Raw genomic sequence first — 27,440 nt, forward strand, 5'->3', positions numbered from 1 at the left:
GTGAGCGGGGTTTGATTTATGAATGGTTCGCTTTTAAATTCGCTATTTTTTTTTCCCTTTCTCTGAGGTGGGGACGTTTTTGGGGTGTTTTCTGTTGGTCCCGCGCCATGGTTTGTGCGAGTCCACCTCTTGTAGCTCCGCCATGAACTTTGAAAGCTTAATTTTTATTTTTATTTTACACAAGCTTGCAGGGAAAAGCTCCCCCCAATGGGAGCTGATGCTAGATAAAATGGCAAGTGCATTATAGTCTGGTTAGTTTTCTGAAAACTTTCAGAGGAGAAGTCCGTTAGAGATTCTCAGTTCATCCGAGTCATGGCTGTCTCGAAGGTGTTTTTTTTCTTTCTTTTCAACAGACAACTGAACTTTCTTGGGTTTTTTTTTCTTTTGAAGACATTTTGCTTCTCATCCAAGAAGCTTCTTCAGTTCTGACAGGATAGTGAAGAATAGAAGGATTTATATTCCTTGCAGACAGCTGGTCATTTGCATCCTTTTAGAGCAGGCTGTCCAACCTTGGCAACTTTAAGCCTGGAGGACTTCAACTCCCAGAATTCCCCAGCCAGCAAAGCTGGCTGGGGAATTCTGGGAGTTGAAGTCCTCCAGGCTTAAAGTTGCCAAGGTTGGACACCCCTGTTTTAGAGGGTCGTTGAGGCCACTTGGAGGGTTGTCTGTCCTCAGGGTCATCTGAGTAGTACTCTTGGTTCCTGTAGTCTGCAATTTTTTTCTGGAAATCTGTTCATACTCCCACACCATTCCAAGGGCGTTTATACGAAATTCTATAGCTAAAAGTTTAGAAATTGTCAGTCATCCAGGTCATGGTTGTCCCAAGGGTGCTTTTTTTTCCAAGGGGCAACTGGACTTTCTTGGTTTTTCTTTGAAGACGTTTTGCTTCTCATCCAAGAAACTTCTTCGGTTCTGACAGGATAGCGGAGAATGGAAGGATTTATATTTCCTTTCAAAGGAGAAAGGAAAGGCCTAAGTCAGCAGATTCCACTAGGTGAATGCTGTGTAAAACTTGGGTTTCTGACTATGTTACAATTCTTCTGGGGAAGGTCTGGTCACAAGGCTGTTTTTGGAGACTTACCAGGACCTGATGCTTGCACTGTGAACAGCTTCCTTTTACAAGAGCTAGTTCTTATAAAAAACAAGTTTCAATTAATAAGGTTAGAAGTTCCCACCCACTGTATTCACTTCCCATTCCTTTGCATTAATTGTGTCAGCCCGAGAACTAGCATTTCCTTAGCCTAACTGGCCTGTATGATGAGAGGTGGTTCGTGTAAATAGCAAAATATAAATGACTTATAGTTTGATGGTGTAACTGGGGTGGGATGCAAATATTTTTATTACTGGTTCTGTGGGTGTGGCTATGGGCATGGCCATGTCACTGCATGGGCGTGCCATTTTTGCAGCAGCACACCCACTCCTCTCTTTTTTTTTTGCCTCCTGGGCCTCAGGGAAGCCGCCTGGGTGAAGCAGTAAGACAGTGAGGGACATGCCTGCACGGCCGATCAGCAGAACAGCTGATCATCGGAAGGAAAGAAAAAAGAAAAATACCAGTTTGGCTGAACCGGTAGCTGTTTTTTTTAACTGCTGATTCAGCCGAAGGGTAACATTTTTTACTACCTGTTCACCCGAGTCGGTAGAATACCATCACTGGTGTAACTGTTTTAAAGTAGCCTCAGATGTTCTAGGAAGCCACAAGTAGTTTTCTTTGTGTTACAGCCCTAATGTTTGAAGGGAAACGGTTATAGGAAAGGTTTATAAACTGAGTTTAGTCCCAAACACTGAACTGTTTTCAGAGGTTACAGAAGCAAGATAGTATCTGGGGGATGCAGTCACATTCAAAACTATACAGATTGATTGTATTAGTTTCTATATGACAACAAGGCATGTTAAAATCCTGTTTGGATTTGAGCCCATCCACTATCCCCACTCAAGGATCGGCTCCAGGCAAAAGGAATTCAGGTATTAGGGTTCTCTCTTCTACTGTTTTGCTGAATCTGTTTTGGGAATGGAAAGCAAGAGGTGGTGTGCTTTCATCTCTGGTGGTTGGTAAAAAGGAAGAACAGTTATGGCATCTCAGCTATGGCAGCATTGCACTTAAAATGACTAATATCAGAAATGACATCAGACAAATGACAAAAACAATTTTCTTCTGGATACATACTTCAGTCTGTAAACCATACATGGAATCAGGCTGAGGGGTTCTATATATCTGCATACATACAGTAGAGCTTTATCTATATATATATAGATATAAGATAGATATAATACCGTGTTTATCGGCGTATAACACGCACTTTTTTCCCCCTGAAAATAGGGGGCAAATCATGTATGCGTGTTATACGCCGATATAATGTTAAGAAGCCTTTGGTGAATGCTGCTGGGATCGGGGATCAAGGACACAAATGAAAGAAGGGGAGGGAGGAAGCAACCGAAGCCTGTCCTGCTCTCTGGCTCAGCTCTCTCAGTCGCTCTCTCGCTCCTCCACCAGCACAGGAAGAAACTGCTTCAAAGAAGCAGGGGGCTTTTCCTGTCGCCGAAGCGCCTGTTTTCTCCCCACCCCCATCCCGTCCGCCCGCGCGCGCGCGGGGTTCAACCCAGTGCTCCGTTCTGCCTGCCTGCCTGCCTTCGTTAATGGTTGAATTGGAACAGCTTCGGCTGAGTAAAAGAGGCGAATAGTTATTATTCTCAGCCGAAGCTGCTCCCAAACAACCAGAAACTAAGGCAGGCAGGCAGGCAGGCAGAATGGGACACTGTGGGATTGAAGCGCCGCTGCTGCTGGGTGGGAGTGGGGGTGAAATTTCCTCTTAAAATGAAGATGCGTGTTATACGCCTGTGCGTGTTATACGCCGATAAATACGGTATATAGATATAGGTATAATATATAATCTCTATATAGATATCTATATAGTATAGTATATAAAATCATACATTGCAATGTCCTACCTGTCAATGAATACTTCAGCTTCAACCATAACAACACAAGAGCAAACAATAGATACACACTCAAGGTTAATCGCACCAAACCTGATTGCAGGAAATACGACTTCGGCAACAGAGTGGTCAATGTCTGGAATAGTCTACCTGACTCCGTGGTTTCTTCCCCAAACACCAAAAACTTTAACCTTAGACTGTCTACTATTGACCTCACCCCTTTCCTAAGAGGTCTGTAGGGGGCGTGCATAAGTACACCAAAGTGCCTACTGTCCCTGTCCTATTGTTTCTTTTTATTTTTCTTATAAGTATCCATCTGATGTATTCAAAACTATGTTTATTCTTATACCTGTATCTTGTAAGCGATTGACAAATCAAATAAATAAATAACTAAACTATTGTTTCACATTCCCAGTGAGCCTGTTCCAGATTGCTGGCATCTGATTTCTGGCATCTGCTGCCAGAAAATAGATGGAGAAACAGTTGTTGGAAGAAATATCCTTTTGGGTTCAGTTCCAAGTGGGGAAGAAAGACACTGGAAACATGGTGACTGCTTGGAAAGATGGTTTAATGGTGGACAGGATCACATGCCTTGGGTGAAGAAAGAAGGACTGATATGCTGAGAGTGCAGTTGTTTTATACCCTCTGTTGGGATTTGAATTTGAACTTGTATTCTGATTGGTTGTCAGACTCCCATGGGGCTATGCAGGGGCAACTCTAGGCTGTTCTGAGTCCCAGGCTTGGTTGAGCCTTGCTGGATGATGATGTAATGAAAGGGCTTTGAGCAATTCCTATTATAGCTTTACCTGAAGTAGATCTTGGTTATGTAAAATAGACTGGCCTAGGTCAGAGTAATGGCCCATTAGCAAAGGTGGGGGGCTGAGTTTCTGCCTCTCTTGAGTTTCTACTTTTCTATTTAGGGGAAATATTCTGCCTTTTTAGTATATCCTAAAATATTTCATTTTCCTAGGAGAGGGGTGGTTTTTAACTTCCAACACAGTCATGGATGTTAGAAAGGAGCAAGGATTCTCAGTGATTCCACTGCAATTAGCAGTGGGGCTCTAAGTGATGCCTACTACACTTTGCAGTGGGGCTGAACAATCTGGAAGTTAGCAAAGTAGTTGGGACTTCTGAAATGGAAAGATGTTTATTTTAGATGGCTTAGTTCAGAGGTAGTATTCATAAGGTTCTGACCAGTTCTGGAGAACCGGTGGCAGTAATTTTGAGTAAGTTTGGAGAACCAGCAAATACCACCACTGACTGGAGATTTTAAAGTATCCTTCCCCTGCCACACCCACCAAGCCACGGCCAAGGAACTAGTAGTAAAAAAAAATTTGAATCCCACCACTGGCTTGGTTTAGTTTGTTGGGTCACAAATGATTGAATTTGTAAAAATCATACAGTAAAGGCATGAGATATACAACACAAACATGGATGGATGGCAAAAAGTGGCAGAAATGTATTTTTCCCAAAGAAAATAAATATGCTTCTACAGTATAAAATATTAACTATGGATTGTCTTGTGAAAACCATACTTTACATAATTGCTATGAGATAGATTTACATGGCTAATATTTAGCTTCTCTAGTACACTGTATAGCTAAAAAAAACCCACCCAAAGCCTAATTCAGCTAATAGCCTAACTATTCCTGCTAATCTTTATTAAAACCCCTACTTTCTATCTAAGAATTCAGTACTGTAAGGAAAACACCTTCTTTAAGAACCACTTAAAGATAATCGGAAGTGATCAGGAAATAGGATTTGTTAGCAAGAACACACACGCACACACTCAGGGCATGTGTCTTCTGACAAATGGAAAAGCACCTTTGAGACGGCTATGACCTGGATGATTGAGAATCTCATAGATATTTCCCAACCAACCTTTATTTTTAAGAACATAGTGATAATAAAGATTTGATGACATTGTATTTTTTTGGATTTGACCCATTGACAAGTCATATAATCTGCAGATTATAGGGATAGTAGATTTGAAGGGGCCGGATCGATGCTGATTTCTGGAATCCAGGAAAGAAATAATGTAAATATAGGCTGTTATCTATTGATGGATGAGGGAAAAAAGGAAGTGAGCGATTTACAAAATCATGTGAAAATTTGAATCACTGCTGTGGTGAAAACTTTAAAAATATCCCAAGACACTCAAAATGTTGGACGGCATTTGATTTTAAGACAATGTCCATCATTAAACCATCTTTCCAAACAGCCTCCATGTTTCTGGTGTCTTTTTCCCCACTTGGAACTGATCCCAGGTGGATATTTCTTCCAACATTTTTATAAGCATTGTTTTGCCATCTGCTCAGCCACTGCTACATCTGTATTTTTTTCTTTGGTCTGTAGCCATTTACTTTCTAAAGCTAGCTGGCTTGCTTTCATGCCTATCTCATGCCTTCCTGGGCATTATAAATGTAATCTCAATGTTTTATCATTTTATACTGATATTAACTCATCTATACCAGGGGTGTCAAAATGGTGGCCCATGGGCCAGATGCATCACATGCAGGCCACACCCACCTGGCTCTGCAAAGGCAAAAAAGTCACAATAAGTCATGTGATGTCACATGATGTGATCGAGTTTGACACCCGTGATCTATATGGCGGTGTAAATTCAAAAACACAGGAGACAGCTTTGGAAAATTCTTCAGCTTCATGAAGCAGTTATTGGAATCTGAATCCAAGGAAGTAGTATGAAGAACCAGAAAAATTCTTAATTATCTTAATTTAGAAGGATACAGACCTACCTTAGTTTAGATTGGGTTCCCCCACCCAAAATATATAGTGTTATACCCAATCCAGTGAAATCCTTGAATAGAATAGAATAGAATTAGAAGTGGTCTTTCTTGACATAATTTCATTGTGAAGATATTTTTTTGTTCTTTTGGTATCTACTTTCTTTTTCCCCCCCAACACTTTATTGGGTTTTTCCGTTTATACATAATACCATTACTAATTGAACAATAGTGTGACAATATATATACATTGATATTACATATCAGTTGCAGTTGGAATAGAGGTAGTTAGGGGCGTGCATGCCTAATTTTGAGTGATGTTGGATTGGATGGGGTGGGGTTGGATGTGGAGTTGTGGGTTGTGTGACTTTCTTTTGATGCAGTCAGCTCTGTAGTCAATTTCTCTATCGTCTAGATGGTTTTTGAGTTCTGCGCGGAGTTCATGGGAGCGGATTCTTTGCAGTATGGATAGGTCTGGTCTTGAGCGAAGTTTTTTGTGGTTGGGATTGGTTTTTGCAATGGCATTTATTGTATGAATGAATATGCATTTGCGGACTCATTTTTGCATACAACTCTACAAAATCTTGGGGCACAGAGCGAGCCATCATTGTATTTGTACCCATGGCCATCTCTGGTTATTTTAATGATATCTTCAGGAGAGATGTTTGTTGTATTATGATATCACGAACTTTGGTGATGTCATCTGATTCGTTGGTGTCTTTGAGACCAATAAGATGGCATTTGGACGTTTCTGTTCACGTTCCATGGTGTCTCTGATGAGTAAGGAGATATTATTTGTGGAATTATTTGAAGGGATAGTAATTGTTTGTGGCTGTGGTTTGGTGGTTATTTTTGGTTGTAGTTGTGATTGTAGGTGAAGTAGTGGTTGTGGTTGTTGTGGCATTTGATTTTGAGCTGATAGGTACTCACTTATCTGTGCTGTATTTTTTTTCCAAGAGAAATTAGGCTTACTTGTATAGTTGTTTCAAAACGTGTTGCTAAGCGTTCTTTTGTTGAGTGAATGAGTGATTCTATGCTTTCAACTCTGTCAGGTAGGGTACTCTGTTTAGCTTAGGAGAATATGATGGACATAGAAAAAAGAATGTATCTGAATTTTTAACCATATCAGCTAGGTTTTTGTTTGTGTTTAAGCAGGCAGGGTGGGCTAGATTATCGCATAGGCAGCGTTTGATGTAAATTTCGCTTTCATTGATGGTTTCAAGACATTTGAAACGTGCAGGAGTCTGGGAGGTCATTGGTAGAGATATTTTTCTTTTGGTTTGGAGTTTTTGGCTGGCATGGTCAATGGCAATAGTACAGTAATCAATTACAATAGCTAGTTAATGTGATAGGTAGACAGTTACTTAATGAATGTTGGTAATTAATAAATGTTAATTGATATGTTAGAGAACAAATCAAAAGTAAGGTTGCTTATTACTAAAAATCAATCAATGGTTATTCAATTCACTAATCAAATTTTGCTAAGCAACAAACAGCCTAATTTATTACAGTAATTACTAAACACACTGGTCAATTAAATTCACTAAATCACTGATTTTACTAATCAGATATTCAGTAATTACACTATATGCACTAACATTCAATCATACTAAGCAAAAATCATTTTGATTTTACTACAGCATATCATTTTGGGCTCCACCACTGTGCCTTCTCCATGAGTATTAGCATCCCTCATTTCATAAATGAATGCCCATTTCCTAAGCAAATGTTGATTTGTATTTTGAGTAAATATTTGTTAGCTCAAAGAGAACCGGGATTTAATTCTTGCCAGGCTGCCTGCCCCGTTCCCACTTTCCAGTTTGTTCGGATAAAACCTTCAAAGATAGGGATAAAAAGAGTTATCCAGAATGCACTCTCTATACAGACTTATATCTAGCTTACATAATCCATTATTTATACATCAGCCTTTATCAGCTTTGTGGCTTCTGAATGTAATAGACTCAACAGTGTTTTCACTTCAGCCTTCCAGACTAATTAAGATAAATGCTGCCTGCAAATGATGAGTTAAATCCAATTTTATCCGCAGGCATAAGGTGTGGGGGTAAGGTTGGGCAGAATAGAATGCTAACTATTTCCTGATTTATTTATTCTGCATTTAATAACTAGTGTTGTCCTATTTGGCTCTTCTAGATGTCAAATCAATTCCAGTCATTGTGATCTCCCAAAAGTTGAAATTAGCCCAAACATTTGAAGTTTAGTGCTGTAGGTTGTGAGATAGCTTGATTGTGAGACGGCATTAGTTAGAGGCAGAGATACAAAATGAATGGGGTTTTTATTTGAAAATATTACAAAATAAAGATTTCTGTACAAAGAACATTTTTGTTTTTATTGCTAAGTTTTTATATTTTGAAGCTCTTTTGCTCAATTTAGTTTGAAATATCTACTGCTATTTTTAACTTTAACTATTCTGTCAGACACAACCAATGGTTGTATAATCTACTATTTTAAAGATAAACAGATAAACAGATAATCAGAGTTGGAAGGGACCTTGTAGGTCATCTAGTCCAACCCTCTGCCCAAGCAGGAGACCCTACACCATTTCTGACAGATGGGAGTCCAATCTCTACTTGAAAGTCTCAAGTGATGGCGCTGCCACAACTTCTGAGGGCAACTTTTGTTCCATTAGTTGATTGTGTTCTACTGTTTTAGATTTGTATATACTTTGTTTTCTGTTCCTTTTATTTTGCTTTAATTCTCTTGAATGTGGCCTTTGGAATTTGGATCTGTCTCTCACTCTCCTTTGCTCACCTTTCCACACTACTTTCATGGCTTGGTGGACGTAGTAGGATTGTTGAACTTCTAGCCAGCATCCTCCCTTTAGCAGTTGAGTTAGGTCTACATTGGGCTCAAAAACTGTAGTCTGCTTTCAAGCCTAATTTTCTCTTCCTATCTGAGGCAATAAATTTAAAAAAGGAGTTGAAGGAATCAACCAAATGTAAATGTTATACCGTAAATAAAACATTTCAAGTGTAATTATGCTCTTTTTCTTAAAAAAGCTGTCCTTTAGGACTATGGTGCATGTATACTGCTTGTATACTGTTGACGTAACAGTAACATAAATTACACATCTGTTGCAACAGCCTCATGGCCTCTTTGATTAGCTGTTGTCAAAGTGTCCCATGAAAGCTAAAAACAAATGAAAAAATAAAAGTGGCCATATCTTTTTCTTTGACAAACCCAAGAGCTTATGAGACTTGAAAAGCTAAATAAATGGGAAAATATATATTTTTAAAAAAATAATATATATAGTTGTCCCCTCAACCCAGTGCCTCTGGCTGTGACATTACGATTTTTAAATACCTTATAATGGAATATATAATACAGGGAAAAGAAACTGAATAATTGGCTTTCCTAGACATAAACTCAAAATGGTGGCTATTACATTATAATTTGAAGGAAATTTTTTTATAAGATGCTGGTGTATCGTAGGCATTTAACACCTGATAAATTGTCAAAGATGTACAAGGGTATATCAAATATATGTTGGAAATGTAAACAATCTGAAGACACTTTTTATGATCTCTAATGATCATGTAAGGAAGCTAAAATTTATTGGAATCATATATCAGAATCAAAGAATTCTTAAATTGGAATGTACAACTGAAGCCAGAGACTTCTTTTTTGATTGACAGATTGAAAAAAAACCGTGGGATATTGTTCTTATATATCACAACAGCAGCAAGGCTCCTCTGTACTCAGAGAAGAAAGGACTTGCATGTATTCACAGTGGAAGAATGGATGGTAAAATTAATGGAATTGGTAGAAATGGCAAAATTGACTGCTTTGATTCAAAAAGAGACTTTGTCTAGCTTTGTTTTATTTGAAAACCACTCTTGGGTATTTTTTTTACTTGAAACTGAAAGAAAAGAAATGTTTTGATGGCTTGTTTATGATGATAGAAGTATTGTTATGCCTGTGTTATGGTTTATTTGAATTCAAAGAATTATTGATTTTTAGATGTTTATCTGTACTGAACAAAGTCTGAAGGTTTTTTTCCCCCTGCAGCTTTTCTCCCATTTGTCTGCACTTCCCAGTTTTACTTTTTCCATTTCCTCCCCTCTTTCTCTTTAATTTGCTCTTTTGTAGTTTATATTTTTCTGAAATTTAAAAAAGTTTTTGGAAAAATGATGGCTGTTACACAACACCCCAAAGTAAAATAAATTAAATTCATCAGCTCAGTCTGATTGGGATCCTTCCATAAGGTGATGCAGCATAAATTTGCAGTCTGATCTGAAAGGTTTTTACTTAGAAGTAGGCGTGGATTTAGGTCACTATATACAAGCCTTAGGACTCAAGATTGCATCCCAATTTTTTTTATACCAGTCATAGCACAGCTGTAGAAAAAATTATATGTTATCTATAGAAGGTACCAGCCTTGGCATCTCCTGTTAATAGCACCCAGAACAAATCTCTATTTGAGATATTAACTATATATAATACTGATTTAAATGGAGGAAAGTCTTCATTAAATTAATTTCTTTTGGCAAGCATATTGGAAAGTGTCATGCTTTCAATAGCTTAACAAAATGGGAAGAATGAAAGTCATAAGACATTTGAGTTCAATTTGGCAATTACAGTAGAAAAAAATAGCATCTCTTGTATAATACTTATGTAATCGAGCAGAGACTCGAGGCCTGCTTTATTGTTGCTGCTTCCAACCCCATACAAAATGTGTGACATTGTGTTGTCACTCTCAAACTCAGTCAGCAGTTCTGGGCTCTTCTCGTCTGTGGATTTAGAGGTATCCCACTGAGTGTTTGCAAAGAGGGCAGTTTTAAAAACAACAACCAGAGAAATTGGAAAAAAGTCACAGGGATGTAATTTAGATGGTGCCTGTATTAACCATTTGGCGTCCAAAGTTTTTATCTCAATATATGAATGATGACACTCAACATTTTCTAGGATTTATTTTTGAAATTGTTTGCTATCGCAAAAAACAAACCACAACCTATTACTTTCCCAGATGTAAGGCCAGTGCAAAACTAGGCCAAGGGATCCAGTACAAATATTTATTCCTCCCCAAAAACTTTTGCAGCCATCCATCTCATTTAAAATAATGAATGCTATAGAATGAGCGGGTGAAGAAATGTCCTTGTTTTTAGCCTTCACAAATACTTTCCATTTTGCAAAGCAAGTTCTATTTTTGCTGCTTGTAATATGGTAATAAAGTTTGGAGGATCGCCCAATGAAAAATATATAGAGTTGAGTATGTTTCATGTCTGACGACTTGAAGACTTTATGCCTCTCGGCATGTGTTAAAAGAGGGCAAAACTGAAACACAAAGGAAGCAATTTGTATTTGGGGAAAAGTAATTTGTATCCACACATCTTCATCTCCAACTTGTTACCTTCGGAACTGCAGAACAGAGGAGATAAATAATATGAAGCAAAGGTGAAGAAGGTTGTAGCCTTGAATCTCAGATACTCAGAAAATCTGTATTCTTTCCTTGATATCTCACGTTTTCCTTCAATAACATGATAATGACATCAGAATAGAAATACACTAAATGTGAGTAAACTGGTATATATCTTCCTACAAGCACATCCTTGTAAACTTATTTGCTTTCAGGTGCTTTGAGAGCTATTCCTTTATTCATTTCTAAAAATGTAGTCTGTCCAAGTAAAAAACAAACATGATTGGAGGGAGAAAAAAAAAACCACCACACCCTCACATCAGCCCAATTCGCCCCACACAAGACTGTTGTTGGGGGGGGGGGGGTGAAATAGGACCAGAAAGATATATTGGGTATGTTTGCCACATGGAGTTATTTGTAAAAATAATAAATGTGGTATATGAACAAATGAATAAAATAAAAAATGAAAGTTGTTCCCCAACTTAAAGGGGCCCAACCATACACTATAACCCAAGACCTAAGGGGAGAGCCCAGGTTTTTAAGGCTTGTTTAAAGGCAGGTAGCTGTTTTGAATTATGTTCTGGAGAAGGAAATGAAACATTATTTTAAGTGCATTCTGTAACCAATAATTATGTATTTGTTATAGAAACATGCTGTACAATAGTTTTGGATATTTACTGCGTTGTCTCTTGAGGACATTTCCCCAAAATCTGCCTTACTGGCTGAACCAGTTTAGCCCAGGGATGCAGCTGAGGTCAGGCCCCTTCATAAATCCCCATACCACAATCCTCACAATTGTTTTGTTTTTTACCCAAGTCTTATTTTTTCTTTCTTTCAACACTTCATTCACAGCTACTTTATCCTGTAGGACCTGAAGTGCAATGAAATAAAGCAGCAATGTGCAGAGCAGTCTTGCGGCTTGGCTCCTAGAGCTGTTTTAGTCTACCTAGTGCACATCTCCCTTGAGGCAGCCATAATAATGTTTGTCCAACTTGGCAACTTTAAGATGGCTAGGCTGACTGGGAAATTCTGGGAGTTGAAGTCCTCCCATCTTAAAGTTGCCAAGTTTGACAAACACTGAAATAAATGGAGACAAAAGAGAACCTTAGCAGATATTACAGAATAGTGTTAATAAAATCTGTTACCTGCCTTGCTGGTAAGTGTGTGGTCTTACTCCTTTGAGGGAATGCAGTTCTCCATTTTGAAAGCAAGCATTAAGTGCGCTTTGTTTTACATGAATTATGTTGCGTTGTGGGAAAAGAGACTCGAGACCCAGTTGACTTTTCCCTTTTTATTTTCTTTCTAGTAATCCCATGCGGAGAAACCGTGGCAGCCTTTTTTATAGCCGGCTGCTCGCGGCTCGTGGCCAATGATGGCTCTTCAAATCTCCCACCACCACGGACCAAACTATCATAGGTAAGTATGCAAATATATAACACCCCTCCCCATGTGGTCCAGTCTAACCAATCCGGGCCTCACCTATCTTACGTAGTCACGTAAGTAGGTGGGGCTCTTATGGTTCCGACTGGACCTGTGCAATTCAGTCGTGAGTTCGCCTCTGGACTGTTCAGACGGGGTTGCTGTTTTTCCCATTCTTTTCCGTGGCGCCTCCTGGAAGGTAGAGTCAGCCATGCCGCTCCCGCCAGGCCTTTCCTGGCTGGTTGAGTTGGCTCGGCCGCTCCCACCAGGAGTGGCTTCCTGCTCCAATGTCCCCAAGTTGTTTTCTTCTTCTATAGTTTCAGGTACGTGTTTGCGATTTCCGATTGGGACTAATGTTAGTATTGGTTGTTGTGTCGTTGTTAGGGTTTGTTTTGTCACTTCTTTACTTGTGGAGGGTCTCCCCCTCCCCTTTTGTTTGTGTTTGAGGGGGTCTCCCCCCTCTCTGGTTAGGCTATTTTTTTTTAATTGGTTTTTTATAAACAAACAAAACATAAAAACATCTCTGGTTTGGCTATTTTTGTTTAATGTTTGCGGCAATTCCTTTATTTGTGTAGGTTCTCCCCCCTTTTCATCCTGATTGTTAGTGTTTCTCAGTGTGATCCTCGATCTGATTTGGTCTATGTGTCTCCTCCAGCTCTTTCCGTCCTCTGTGTCTACCCTGTATGACCGGGTCCTGTTATTTGGGTTATTGTTGCTGGTATCCACAATGGTTCCCCCGTGAGGTTTTTTGCATAGACTAGGTCCCTTGTTTTGAATGTGCGGCACTTACTGAAGGAGTCTGCTGGCTTTTCTGGGCTATATGTGGGGTGTAGACTGTCTAGGTTTGATCTTAGTTTCCTTCCCATTAATAATTCTGCTGGGCTTTTATTTGTTGTGGTGTTTGGTGTAATGTGTTGTATACTTAGTAGTTTGTCTATTTTTTCCTGTATATCCCCCGGTCCCAATTTGTGTAGTGCTTCCTTAGTGTAACGGAACATGCGTTCCGCCCATCCGTTCATAGCCGGATGTCCCGGCACTGTTAGTGCATGCCTTATTCCTTGTTCTGCCAGGAACCTTTCGAATGTTAATGCCGTGAATTGTGGTCTGTTGTTGGATACAACTAAATCCGGCAATCCATGTGTCGTAAAAAGTTTCCTTAGTTGTCTAATAACAGCTTCTGTTGTGGTTGAGTGCATGATGCTTACCTCTAGCCAATTTGAGTAAGCGTCTACCACTATTAAGAATGTGTGTCCTTTAGTTGGTCCTGCAAAATCAATGTGTATTCTAGACCATGGTCCCCTAGGTGTTTCCCATTCGTGTATAGGTGCAGAAAGGGGTGTAGGTCTAGATTCCTGGCATCGTTTACAAGTTGCTACCCATTCTCCTATGTCTTTATCCATCCCTGGCCACCATACATAACTCCTAGCCAGGGACTTCATTCTGACAATACCCGGGTGACCCTCATGCAATAATTCAAGTATTCATTTCCTTAATATGTTTGGTATGACCACCCTATCCCCCCATAGTATACATCCCTTTAAGATTGATAGTTCCATTTGTCTATTCCGAAACGGTTTAACAGTCTCGTCACTTGCAGTCTCTGGCCACCCTTTACTTACCCAATTTAAAATCCACGCCAGGTTTCTGTCTCTCGTGGTTTCCATAGCAATGTCTGTTGCTATTATGGGTAGGTTTGCCAACATCTCGATTTGAAGGGTTGATGTGGTTGGTGCAGGATCATCGTCTAAATCAGGTAGGGGGGAACGGCTCAGGGCGTCAGTGTGTGTTATGTTCTTTCCTGGTTGGTAGATCAAGTTGTAGTTATAGGCAGCTAGGAATTCAGACCACCTCGTCATCCGCGGTGACAGTATGTTAGGTGTAGCTTTGTTTCCTGTGAGGATTCCTAGGAGAGGTTTATGGTCTGTGTCAAGTGAAAAAGGTCTGCCATAGATATATTCGTGGAAACATTTTATTCCTGTTATTGCGGCCAATGCCTCCCTATCTAGTTGGCTGTAATTCCGCTCCGGTTTAGATAGAGTTTTTGAATAGAATGCGATAGGTGCTTCTCTTCCATCAGGTAATACGTGGCTGAGTGTGGCACCTATGCCGAATGGTGATGCATTGCATGTTAATGTTATTGGAAGGGTCTCGCTGTATTGTATTAGCACACAGTCTGATGTAAGTAAGTTTTTTATTTCCTGGAATGCTGTTTCTTCTTGTTGCCCCCAGGTCCAGGTAGCTTTCTTATCAAGCAACCTGTGTAGTGGTTCCGCTATCGTTGTTTTCTGTGGTAAGAATACACTGTAAAAATTAATAAGTCCCAAGAAGGCTTGCAAGTCTGTTTTATTTTTGGGTCTGGGAGCTTCCTTTATTGCTCTGATTTTGTTTTCAGTGGGGTGGATCCCTTCTTTGTCTATGAGGTATCCCAGGAATTCGACTTTGTCGGTGGCTAATTGGCACTTCTCTTTTTTTACTTTAAGTCCCGCCTTTAAATTTTTTTAAGACCTCTCTTAGGCGGTCTTTCAGTTGTTCTTTGTCCTTGGCTGATACTAATATATCATCAAAGTATGGTACCACCCCCTTTATTCCTTGCAATAGGTGTTCCATTAAACTCTGGAATACCCCTGGAGCCACGCTAACTCCAAATTGCAGTCTGTTGCATTTGAATGCCCCCCTGTGTGTCACAATTGTTTGTGCTTCCGCTGTTTCTGGGTCAACTGGTAATTGTTGGTAGGCTTGTGCAAGGTCCAATTTCGCAAAGATTTTACCTCCCACTAAAGAATGTAGTAGGTGCTGTACCACCGGAACTGGGTATGCGCTTTGCTGTAGCGCATGGTTGTTGCTTTGTAGTCCCCGCAGATATGTACGGACCCATCTGGTTTAATAGGGGTAACAATTGGGGTTTCCCACCTTGCGTGATCTATTGGTTCTAATAACCCCTGTGCAATAAGTTTATCTAATTGTTCATCAATTTTTGGTTTTAACGTGAAAGGAACTCGCCTCGCCTTTAGTCTTATAGGGGCTATATTTGGATTTAAATTAAATGAGATAGGGGACCCTTGGTACTTGCCCAGTTCTCCGTTGAAAACGTCCTGGAATTCTTTCATCAGGTTCTCTTCTCAGTCTGTCTCAGTAATGCTGTTTATTCCGGTTTCTCCGATTCCTAATGGTGCAAACCATTCGAGTCCCAGTAGGCTGGGTCGATCCCGGTCGACTATTGTTAATGGAAGGACTTTAGTGTGTTTTTTGAATTCAACTTTGAAATGTCTGGTACCTACTACAGGAATTCTGTTTCCCTGGTAGTCCTTTAGTGTGAGTTTTTGTATTTTGAGCTCTCCCTTGTTTGTATCAGGTATTAGACTTTTTAGGGTATTCCACGATACCATTGATAAATACGAGCCTGAGTCCACTTCCATCTCGCATGGCTGGCCTTATATGGTGATTTGCACATGTACCTTTTTTGCATTGATTGAGTTTGAGTGCCCAATGGTTATTGTTTGATGTGTTTCCTCTTTTCTGTTTGCTTCTTTCCATCGCTTGTTTCTGTTTTCTTGACTCCAATGGCTCCCTATTTGCTTTTCCCTCCCTCTTGGGAGGGGTATTCCATCTTTGTTTAGGGCCATAGTTATTTCTAGTTCGGCATGCCCTCGCTATGTGTCCCCGCCGTTCACAATACCTGCAAATAGCATCGAAGAAATGGCATTCAGAACGTGGATGGTTTCCTCCGCACCCAGCACAACGGAATTCTGACTTTCTTTCATTCCGCTCCCGTCTACCTTTTTCCGACCGGAGTTGATTTACATCTTCTTCCTCTTCGTCTTCTGATAGGGATTCAATGTCCTTGTGGTGTGTTGTGGTGGTGGGATTTTTTGTTTCGTCTGATGTCTTATTGCGTGTTTGATTAGTGTCTTCTTGGGTTTCTTTTGGTAATTTATTCATTTGTCGCATGGTGGCTGCTGATTTCTGTGTGGCTTCCACTGCGGTGGCTTCTTCTATTGCCTCCTTCAATGTTAGGTCTTGTTAGTAGTTGACCCTGTAGTGTAAGGTCCTTTAATTCGAGGACCACGCGGTCCATCATAGCCTCATCCATGTTTAAAAATTCGCATGCTCCGCCAATGTCTCTTAGTGCTGCAACAAAATCTCCAATGCTCTTGTCTTCCTTTTGGTTGCGCCGATAAAATTCGTGTCTTTTGATGAGGCATGAAACGGTTGGTGCATAGTGGGCTCGCAGTAATTTCTCTAGGTCCATCCACGCCATCGTCTTTACATCGTTGGCTGCTGCCAATGCCTTTGCCATTTTGAATACTGTGGGACCGCAGTGGGTGAGGAAGACGGCTCTCTTCCTATTTTAGGATACTCCTTGGAGATCGCTCCCTTCTAGAAACACGAGGAATCGGTTGATGTAGGATTCCCAGTCTTCGGTTGTTGGGTTGAATGGTGTGGGTGGCGAGTTGTTCCCGGCCATTTCGTCTTGCTCGGTCCTTGTTGCCACATGCACAACTGGGCTCCTTTGTCTCACTATCCCACCTTCGTCACCAGTGTTGCATTGTGGGAAAAGAGACTCAAGACCCAGTTGATTTTTTCCTTTTTATTTTCTTTCTAGTAATCCCATGCGGAGAAACCGCGGCAGCCTTTTTTATAGCTGGTGGCTCGTGGCCAATGATGGCTCTTCAAATCTCCCGCCACCACGGACCAACCTATCATGGGTAAGTATGCAAATATATAACAGATTACATGTGAATCATGCTTTATGTGTAATTGTTGACCTTCATTTTTTAATGCTTCCTTTTGTTTGGTCCCCCTCCCTCACCCCATGTTGCTACAATTCAGAATATAGTTTCTTTTAGGACAAGGAACACTCTTCAGAAACAGATTTGAAAGTATGGACCACGCTTCAGCATCCATTACTCGCAACTATTGGCATTAGTGGCTAGGAGTTGATGGAATTTCTATTCCATAACCACTGAAAGGCATCCAGTGTCTCTCTTTTTGTTTATTGCAATTTCAATGCATTTTGTTTTTTGCATGTTTATTTCAAAAGGTAGGTCTGCTCTGCACTCCAGAATAATTTCATCCACTTATTTGCAATGAGTTGCACTAGTTTTATGTGTATCTTAATTTTAGAAAGCAAGGTTAGTAATTATGTAACTGAAAATGAATCCAGTTATTTTTCCATTTAATACTGAATACCCATCTCTTAAAACAGTGTTTTGCCATCATATAAATGAATTGTTTGTCTCTTCAGCCAAGCCTGCCTTGTTTATTGAACTTGACTCTATTTTTTTTTTTGCCTTGGTTATAAAATATGCTTATGCAATTCAAACCACCAGACTGTTTGAATCCTGTTTAAACTTCTTGTGTTTGTGAAGCTCTTGCTGTCATCTAATTTTCACTATGTTCCTGCCAAGTATTTCAAATATAGGGCATGGATCTTGTATGCATTCTACCCTACAGAATGCCTATTCTGCCACACTTGTTGGCAGCATTATATTGCTCAAAAATTTTACTTAATGATGCTGCTAAAATAATTGAATTGACATGTTCTTGTATCATAGTAGCCACACGAACAAACAAATAAATCAGATATTTCAAAGTTGGGGTGGGATGGAAATACAGAAGAGCTATTCATCCCATGTTTTAGGTCATAAAAATGACAAACTTCCATTCTGGTTCTGATTTGACCATTTTGTTCAGAGGATTAAAAACACAGTGTTCTCTGTAGATGTTGACAGAGAAAACAATTTACTTGGGAACTAGCATCTTATATAAAATCCAGCATTGCTCTATTGAATCTTGTGACCTTGGTATGAGCATGTACAGTGCATCCTGAAAGTATTCACACCCCCTTCACTTTTATCCATTTTTGTCATGTTGCAGCCTGATTCTACAGTTTTTGAAATTCAATTTTTTTCTCATTAAAAAGTACCCTGTAATGATAAAGTGAAAACAGAATTTTAGAAATGTCTGTACATTTATTAAAAAGAAAAAAAAACTCTGAAATATTACATTGGCATAAGTATTCAGACCCTTCATTCAGTACTTTGTTGAAGGCCCTTCTCCCCCAGTTCCTCACTTGGACCAGGTGCCCAGCTCTTGGAAGAGTCTTGGTTGAAGAAAAAACTGAAATATCACATTGGCATATGTATTCAGACCCTTTGCAACAACACTTGAAATTTGTCAGGATGAGAAAACCTTCAAAGATTTGCTCTACAGAGATTTATAAAAGTATCTATGCTAAATCCAAGGATTCTGTGCATGTTTACCTAGAATTGAGTTCCAATTTCTTTTGTGGGCTCAGTTGTGTAACCTAGAACAGTCTTCCCTAATCATAGAGGTATTGATTTGTTCTCCTCCATTGTCAAACACAAAAGCACCAATTGTAGCCGAGCCACCAGAAATTCGAACAAAGCTGGAACATTTGCCAACACACCAATGTCTCAGGACTATTTTATGATGTCTTTCTAATCCTATAATTACTCACAACTATATTAGCCTGTTGTAGCAGCTAGAATAATGAACCTGGTGGCAGTTTAGAAATCAGAAAAGAGATTGATAATACTGTTCTCTCTACAGTGAGACAATGCCTAGAGATAGCTCCCTTCCCTAACTGGTTTTAAAGTCTGTTTTATTTTAAATGTTTTGAAGCATGTTTGATTTAAAAAAAAAAACCTAAAGAAGTCTGGCAAGCTGCAAAAATGAAACACTAGCCTCTAGAACAGATGTCAAACTCATGTCACCACAGTGTCACATGACATATCGGGATTTGCCCCCTCCCTTCACTAAAACAGGCTTGGGCATGACCAACGCATGACACATCCGGCCTGTGGCCCGCGAGCTTGACAGCCCTGCTCTAGAATCATCTTTGTTTTCCAGAATAATTCTTGGACCCATCTAAGGCATAGAAGAATTGGAAAACAAACAGAGATGAGTAATTGCCACAACTGCTTTATTAAAGAAAAAAAAGACAATGGTAAATTGGGGTCTTAGAAGGCCAGAGGTATAGCAGGGAGCACTAATTTTTCACCTGGAAAATGGATATTTTGTAATGAATACATGTTAGTTTAAATCTAGTTGACAAGATATTGTCCAATCTGAATTGTTGGAAACTTAAGATTAGCTCTCCTGGAGATAGGAAAGTCTTCTGGGAGCTTAATGGATAAATCTGTACAACAGTACAGAAATGGTTAGTGTTGCTTCTTCCTGGAGAGCTTTGGACTTCTTCTTTCCAGCATGCTGGAAAATTCTTGAGTTGAAGTCCATACATCTTAAAGTTTCAGTTTGAAAAACGCCAATTTAAATTAAAAAAACATCTCACTGATTATTGCTGGCTAGATTATATGGCTACTAGATGACAGTCACTGTAAAAACTGTTTTACCTGTTCTTCAGTTAGTTCAGTTAATTGTTCTTGAAATTAAGGATGCTCTGTGGACTTTTTATGGGTGACTTTCTCTCACAGCAATCCTGACAAAACATTGTTTCCTCCTTTAACCCAAATCATTGCTTCATTCTTTGGATGACAAGGATTATGTAATATCCATAATTCCACGACAGTAATTTGTTTGGATTACTTATTTACATTTCCTAAACTAATGGCTTAAGTTGTAATTCCTTTCTAACTGGAAATCAGCTCTGCTACAGCTTTCTACCATGTTTCCATACTATATCTTTCTACCCATCTCTTAATCTTCATTATCAATTTAAATTTATTAATTAGAATATTTGGATTGTGCCTCATGTCAGTGGATCTCCAAGTAGGATAAGCATGAATGAAACAGTGAAAAATAATCTACGCATAACAACATAGTAAAGGGTTGCACATCAAAATAAGATGGCAAGTTAATACCGCGCTACAGTCAAGAATAGGTAAATAGGTTTTTCACATAGCATTGAAATGAAATAAAGGTTGGCATGAATGTGGCCTGTAAGAAGAGAGCATTCCATAGTCAAGATGCCATACTCAAGAAGATATTCTTGGGTCTCCAATGTACTGTAGCAGTGGTGGGATTCAAATTTTTTTACTACCGGTTCTGTGGGTGTGGCTTGGTGGGCGTGGCATGGCTTGGTGGGCATGGCAGGGGAAGGATACTGTAAAATCCCATTCTCTCCCCACCCCACTAACCTGCTTTCCAGCTCCGTTCTCCTGTGCAAGGCAGCAAAAGAAGACCCGATCAGCTGGGACTTTGGGAGACAGAGAATAGATGGGTTTGGCAGGGCCAGTCAGAGGTGGTATTCCGAACTACTCAAAATTTCTGCTACCGGTTCTTCAGAACTGGTCAGAACCACCTCTATACTGTAGCCTATATCAGGATACAGAGCACAGCCTTTAAATGGATCTTCATATTTGAACAGTTGTAGAGAGAGACACTTAAGTGTATTTCCCCCCTCCCAGATGTGCTGGGATAAAATTTCTTAGCTAGTGATGAACCCTGCTCTTCCAACACTTTAGTTGATATTGATGTAGGGCTTGAAACATGTCATCGGTAACATTTTAACTCAGTTCAGCAGGTCTTTGTGTTACGTTCCTGTGTTTAACTGGATCTTTTGCAGTCCAAAATCATACTAGCAGCAGTATTCTTAACTTCTGTGTATTCATCATGCCAGTTCCCTAAGCTATTTTGACGATTAATGATTGAGCTAGACTGCATCACTCTCATGGGTTATAAAACCATTGATAAAGAGTTTTTATTCATCAGGAAAGAAGCAGTAAAATTACTCTGCCAGCTGACTCATTTCCAATTTTTCCTGTGCTGCGGCACATAATTAACTGTGAGAAGAACCCTGTTTACTGCTTCAAACACAGGGCATGGCTTGTGAAAACTAGCAGCACCAAAAGCTTTAACATGTGTGCTTAGGCCACATCTGATGTGACATAATAGAAACACACGGTCTCTTTCTCAGAAGACTTTCGCTTTAGCCATAGGCTGAAGAAATTGCTGTAAAACAATACAAGGATAGGGAACATTCCCTTCTCTCCCACAAATGGGGTAGATATGACTTGTGTGACTTTCTAATCCTCTCAAAGCAAATAAAATCACTCCTCACAGCCATTGTTACTGAAGAATATAGCTCTATGCCTGGAGGGATATGAAGCAATCTGAAAACGAAGGAAAAATTGCTTCCTGTTTTCCCCCTACTTTTTCTGATACAATTTTTCTGAGAAGCATGTAGTTTCATGAGGTATGGAATCCTCCCTGCTGACAACATCTAGAAGGCAATTAGGTTCTTAGGACAAGAAATGTTTTCTACTACTGATAACAAGAGCTTCATAAGAGCTTCTATAGATTTAAAATCAGTCTAATCAACTGTGTCTTCTGTAGTGCTGTGATGACCCGCGTTGTGGCACAAAGGCAACACAATCAGATAAGCAAGAAGAGCCCTTTTATTATCTCTAACTTTGCTCCTTATGTCCATGATTACCTTCTGGCTGGAGAAAAAAAACTCTCCCAGGAACAGCGTTTGACTATAGAAAATTCAGTCCAAAAAAAGGTACACACAAACTGTAACTTAAAATCCAAACAAACCAAACTGAAGTAATCAGCTTGACAGGGCAGGATAAGGAATTTCAAACGGCAAAACTCACACAGTTTGGAAGATGCCAGGAACACAGATAAGCCACTACGATACAAGATAAAGTCACGTTTGCTCCCAACAGCAGTTTGCCTTTTTTTAATACACTTTGTTCCCAGCTGCAGCTAATGAAGGGAATCAGGGCCATTTCCTCCCCCATAAGCCATGCAACCCGCGTTGTTCCCTTCTGCGTTCCTCCCTGCGTGCCCTATGATGAGGGGGTGGGAATTTCTCTGAATTCCCTCTCCCCTGTTCTACCTCTCCCCTGATCTGCCCAGCTGGACTTTGCCCTTCCCCAGTTTCTTCCATAGCCAACGGAGCCACACTACCACTTCCTGTCAGCTGTTCAGCTTCCTCCTCTGAGTCAGATTCCGAGAGGGGCATGACAAGTGCTACATAAATGAAGTAAGGTAGCCCTGTGTTTCTATTCCTTTGTAATCTATTGCAGGGGTCCCCAACCCCAGTCCGTGGACCTCAGAGGTGATATTCAGCAGGTTTTGACCAGTTCTGGAGAACCGGTAGTGGAAATTTTGAGTAGTTTGGAGAACCGGCAAATAACACCTCTGACTGGCCTCGCCCCCATCTATTCTCTGCCTCCTATTGAGTCCCAACTGATTGGCTGGGTCTTCTTTGGTTGCCCTGCACAGGAGAACGGAGCTGGAAAGCAGGTTAGTGGGGTGGGGAGGGAATAGAGATTTTGCAGTATCCTTCCCCTGCCATGCCCACCAAGCCACGCCTACCAAGCCATGCCACGGCCACAGAACCAGTAGTAAAAAAATTTGAATCCCACCACTGATGGACCTGCATTGGTCCGTGGCATGCTAGCAACCGGGCTGCACAAACAAGCGAAGCCCCATCCATGAAACACACGCAGTATGCAAAAACATGCCCCCTCCACTCCATGGAAAAACTTTTCTCCATGGAACCAGTCCCTTGTGCCCAAAAGGGTTGGGTGCCACTGATCATTTCGTATTTGAAATTATTCAAATGCATCTTTAAAGTGGTCACTAATAATTCCATTTAAAAAAAAGCATTATCCAAGAGATCCTAACATTTGCATCGGCAAACTCTTTAATAAATAATACATTAAAAAATAAGATTCCCCATCTTGCCTGATTATTGGGAAATTACAAACTGGCACATTTGGAGGCATTTGAACAAAAGTTGATCAAAAGCATCTGGGGAAGCATGATTCAATTTAGTTATAAGTGATTATTCTCAGAACTTTGCCAGAGGGCCTTCAGGCAGAGGGTGTGGTGTGACTGACAAGAGAATTCCCATCTATTGCCAGTTGCTCTCATGCCTTAACTCTTTCCGCCTTCTTTAAAACCATTTGCTCTTTCAACTGACAGATTGCTGTAGTCACGATAGCCTCCCAGATTGTAGAAATTACTGAAAATTATACATACTGGAGCTTACCTGGAGGTCTTATGTACATTAATTTCAATGGAAAAAATAGTTTTTTAAATATTTATTTGCATTTTTACTTTTGGATTAGAAGCAGGGGTGGGATTGTACCGGTTCGCACCTATTCGCTAGAACCGGTTGTTAACATTCTCAGCAGTTTGGAAAACCAGTTGTTAGAAGAAATTACTGGCCTAATCCTGTAAGGAAGGCAGGAAGGAAACATTCTGGGGTTGCTTATAGAAACTGCCTCTCCATTAACCCTTATTACATTCTTGGCAGGACTAGACTTCCTGTCTCAGGAACATCTCTGCACTTTCCCCCCCCCTCCTTTGCTGTACTTTGCTTGTGTGGAGTGACCATTCAAAGTTACAATGGCACTGAAAAAAGTGACTTATGACCCTTTTTCACACTTACGACTGTTGCAGCATCCCCACAGTCATGAGAGGCCAGGCGAGGAGATGCGTGCCTTGATGTGAGTGATATTGAGTTGGCCACACCCAGCCAATAACATGACCAACAAGCCATGTTCACCCAGTCACATGACCACCAAGCCACGCCCACCACCTAAGCCACGCCCACCACCCAAGCCACGCCCACAGAAGCAGTTGTTAAAAATTTTGAATCCCACCCCTGATTAGAAGGAATGTTCCATGGGCCACATGAGATCTCTGAATTATTTCTTCACCAAAAAAATGTTTCAGTAAGCAATAGAAATCCAGGTTTTAGACTAAAAAAATAAGATTTTTTTTAAAAAATGGAATAAGTAAATGACAAACCACTTCTGTATTATTGCAAAGAAAGCAGCCTTGATGTAACCATGAAGTCCCCAGCTCAACTCAAGAGAAGCTTTGCCTTTTAAATCTCCTAAATTGAACCACTCTCTATTGACTCTTTTCCAAAGAAATCGAAGCTTCTTTGAAAGTGTTGCTGACTACTTATGTAATGTAATAATGTCAGTATTGTGTTGTCAGCTAGTATGAAATGAAAATAATTTCCCAGGAATGACTAGTCCAAAGTCACTCAATGAACTTCTTCTGCAGTGGTGATATTCCCTGAGATGTGTGTTCCATAGTTTTATGATGATTTGGCCAAATGTCTTCACTGGTAATTATTTTATTCATGTATATAAGATAAAGCCTTTTCCAAGTCAAGATCAGTCCCTGTTTGTTTTCTTTCTTTCCCAAGCCTGGAACCGTTTTGTTTTCACAATTTAACCATGGTTGTCTAGCAGTCTGCGACTGCTACAGATTTATAAATATACACAGGATTTTTCTCTTTTACCTAACTCCAACCCCCCAAGACTGACTTAAAGGGATACATATGTACACCCCCCCCCCCACACACACACACCCCACCCCACCCCCACACCCCTACACACACAGACACAAAGAGAGAGCACAAGCATTTAATGTTTCTTCGTTTATGGAATTTTGTATCAGGAAAGGATCCAGATACTAACATGCATCATTTGTAATCCTGTCAATTTCGCACTTTCTACCATTCTCTTCTGCAGAAAACTAGAACAGAACCATAGAATTGTAGGACAGGAAAGGATCTTGGAGATTTTCTAGTGATCTCCTGCCTAAGATAGGAGATCTTATACCATCCAGGACAAATGGCTGTCCAATATTTTCTTAAAAACCTCCAATACCCACAGCTCCAGGAGGCAGGCGATTCCATTGATCAATTGTTTTTACTGTCAGGAAATTTAGAGATTGGACCTCCCTCTCGCATTGCTGCCTTCTTCTTCTGGTCCTTTGGAGAATAAATCAATCCCTTCTTCCCTTGGACAATCCTTCATGTAATGGAAGACAAATTCCTTGTGTGTCCAATCACACTTGGCCAATAAAGAATTCTAATCTAATTCTAAGATGGCCACCATGTCGCCCCTAAGTTTTCTCTTCATTCAGCTAAACATATCCAGTTCCCTTAAACTAGCGCATTTAAATCCCTTGAACTAAAAAATATCCAAGGTCTTTCAGCCCTATGGTCTATGGTTCTATGAAATTTCTACAGTGTCCTCTCATCTATGTGACTCTAGGCAGTTTAAAACAACATAATTAATAATATAAAAAACATGAATAAAAGCATAATAAAAGAGCAAATTAAAAACAAGGTTAAAATTTACAAGTTGAAAGTAAGAATCCAAGCTAAAAAAATAGGTTAACAAGGCAGAGGGAGTGCTTTGTTAAGAGTGATATTTCAGTTTTAGATATAGCTCGGTTTTTACTGACCATGCTGATTGAACATAAATTTTGAATTAATGTATAGAATTTAATTTACTTGTTTTGGCTTGCCACAGATACTTTATTGTGTGTCTGTTGTTAACCCACTAGTAATTGTGTTTGACATAAGGTGGCATAGAAAGAAAATAATACAATTAAATTTAAAAAAAAAATTAAAAGTTTCAGAGATGGTATTCAGCAGGTTCTGACAGTTCTGGAGAACCAGTAGCGGAAATTTTCAGTAGTTCGAAGAACTGGCAAATACCACCCCTGACTGGCCCCGCCCCCATTTATTCCCCACCTCCCGAGTCCCAGCTGATTGGCTGGGTCTTCTTTGGTTGCCCTGCACAGGAGAACGGAGTTGGAAAGCAGGTTAATGGGGTGGGGAGGGAATGGGGATTTTACACTATCTTTCCCCTGCCACGCCCACTAAGCCACGCCCACAGAACTGGTAGTAACAAAAAAATTGAATCCCAGCACTGAAAAGCTTTCACAAAAAATACGTAAAATATAATCTGCAGGCAATGGTTTCAGAGCCAATTGGATGTGTGTGTGTGTGTGTGTGTGTGTGTGTGCGCAGAGTGATGATCAGAGCAAGGATGCAGCATTGGCACATGGCAGCCCCAAAAGGGGTGGAGCTAATCTTATGTCTGTTGACACTCTGAAGGATTCATTTCCATGGAAAGCAGCCATTGGATGTGATAGGATGGCTAATCTTTGATCACAGTGATAGCACTAATGATTTCAGTATAATAAATAGTTTGTTTTCCTGCTGCAAACTAATGAAGCATCAACCATTTCCCCCCCACTTTCTTCTTTTGAGCCGCTTTCCTTCCAGCTTATCTGTGGAAGTGCTGTCACCTAGTGGCAAATATCCTTTAAAAAAAGAAGCAACCCAGTAATTGGGAAATTACTGTAAAATTCAGTAAATGCTGGTGAATAGAATTCCATTCTGCCTAAACTGCAGGAATGTTCTTGGAATTTACCCTCTTCCTGATCCCACAGAGGTAAATGGAAAGATAATCAAGTTATTGTTGACTTTTAGCAACCACACATATAGAGAATGATCCCATTGGTTTGTTTGATGTGCATCTTTTCTTCGAAGTGGCTTAAATGTGATTCTCACAGAAATTCAGTACAGGAAGTCCTCAATTTACGACCCCTATTGGACCCAAAATTTCTGTTGCTAAGTGACAGATTTGTTAAGTGAGTTTTACAACCTTTCTTGCTACAGTTGCTGAGTGAATCACTGCAGTTGTTAGTTATATAATTGTTAAGGGAAATCTGGCTTCCCCGTTGACTTTGCTTCTCAAAAGATCGCAAAATCATATGATCCCAGGACATTGCAATCATATAAATATGAGTCGGTTGCCGAGGAATACCTGTATTTACAATTTATTAAACACTATTTATAGACGGCTGTTACATAATTTAACCTTGTAAAATGGCAATTCCTCTTTTTTAAAAAAATAAATAAAAATAAAACCTGAATAAATGCTGAATTGAAAGGAAGTCTCCATCAAACCCAAATGGTTAAATACACTAATATCCACAGTGTTAATATTTATAAAGGCTTGCTGAGTGTGTGTGTGTGGGAAAATCATACATATTTTATCTTTGCAGTCTTTAAAATATTCATGAAAGGTTTGCCAATATTACTAATTCCAGGTTCGATGGAGGAAGCTGAGACATTATTATGTTTAAGGTCATTGCTGAATTAATGACTGATGAGAAGTTTGAATCGGGGACTTTCTGACTCATATTTTTTG

The 27,440-nt window shown here is 39.9% G+C and overlaps 1 protein-coding gene and 1 long non-coding RNA gene across 2 annotated transcripts in view; one reads left to right on the plus strand and one right to left on the minus strand.

Moving 5' to 3' along the window:
* The window catches only part of LOC148130758 (multifunctional protein ADE2), a 65,382-nt gene that overhangs the window by 33,147 nt on the left and 4,795 nt on the right, over positions 1–27,440 (plus strand). The window lies entirely within an intron of this gene.
* Positions 7,319–27,440, minus strand: part of LOC148130760 (uncharacterized) — a 64,748-nt gene continuing 44,626 nt past the window's right edge. The window contains exon 4 of the long non-coding RNA XR_015749290.1: positions 7,319–8,589. This is a non-coding gene — a long non-coding RNA (uncharacterized LOC148130760). The remainder of the gene's footprint in view (positions 8,590–27,440) is intronic.

The sequence above is a fragment of the Notechis scutatus genome, chromosome 4, assembly GCF_049901735.1.
Source record: "Notechis scutatus isolate UNSWTSFEM ecotype Mainland chromosome 4, rNotScu1.2, whole genome shotgun sequence".
In the NCBI taxonomy this organism is placed as follows: Eukaryota; Metazoa; Chordata; class Lepidosauria; order Squamata; family Elapidae; genus Notechis; species Notechis scutatus.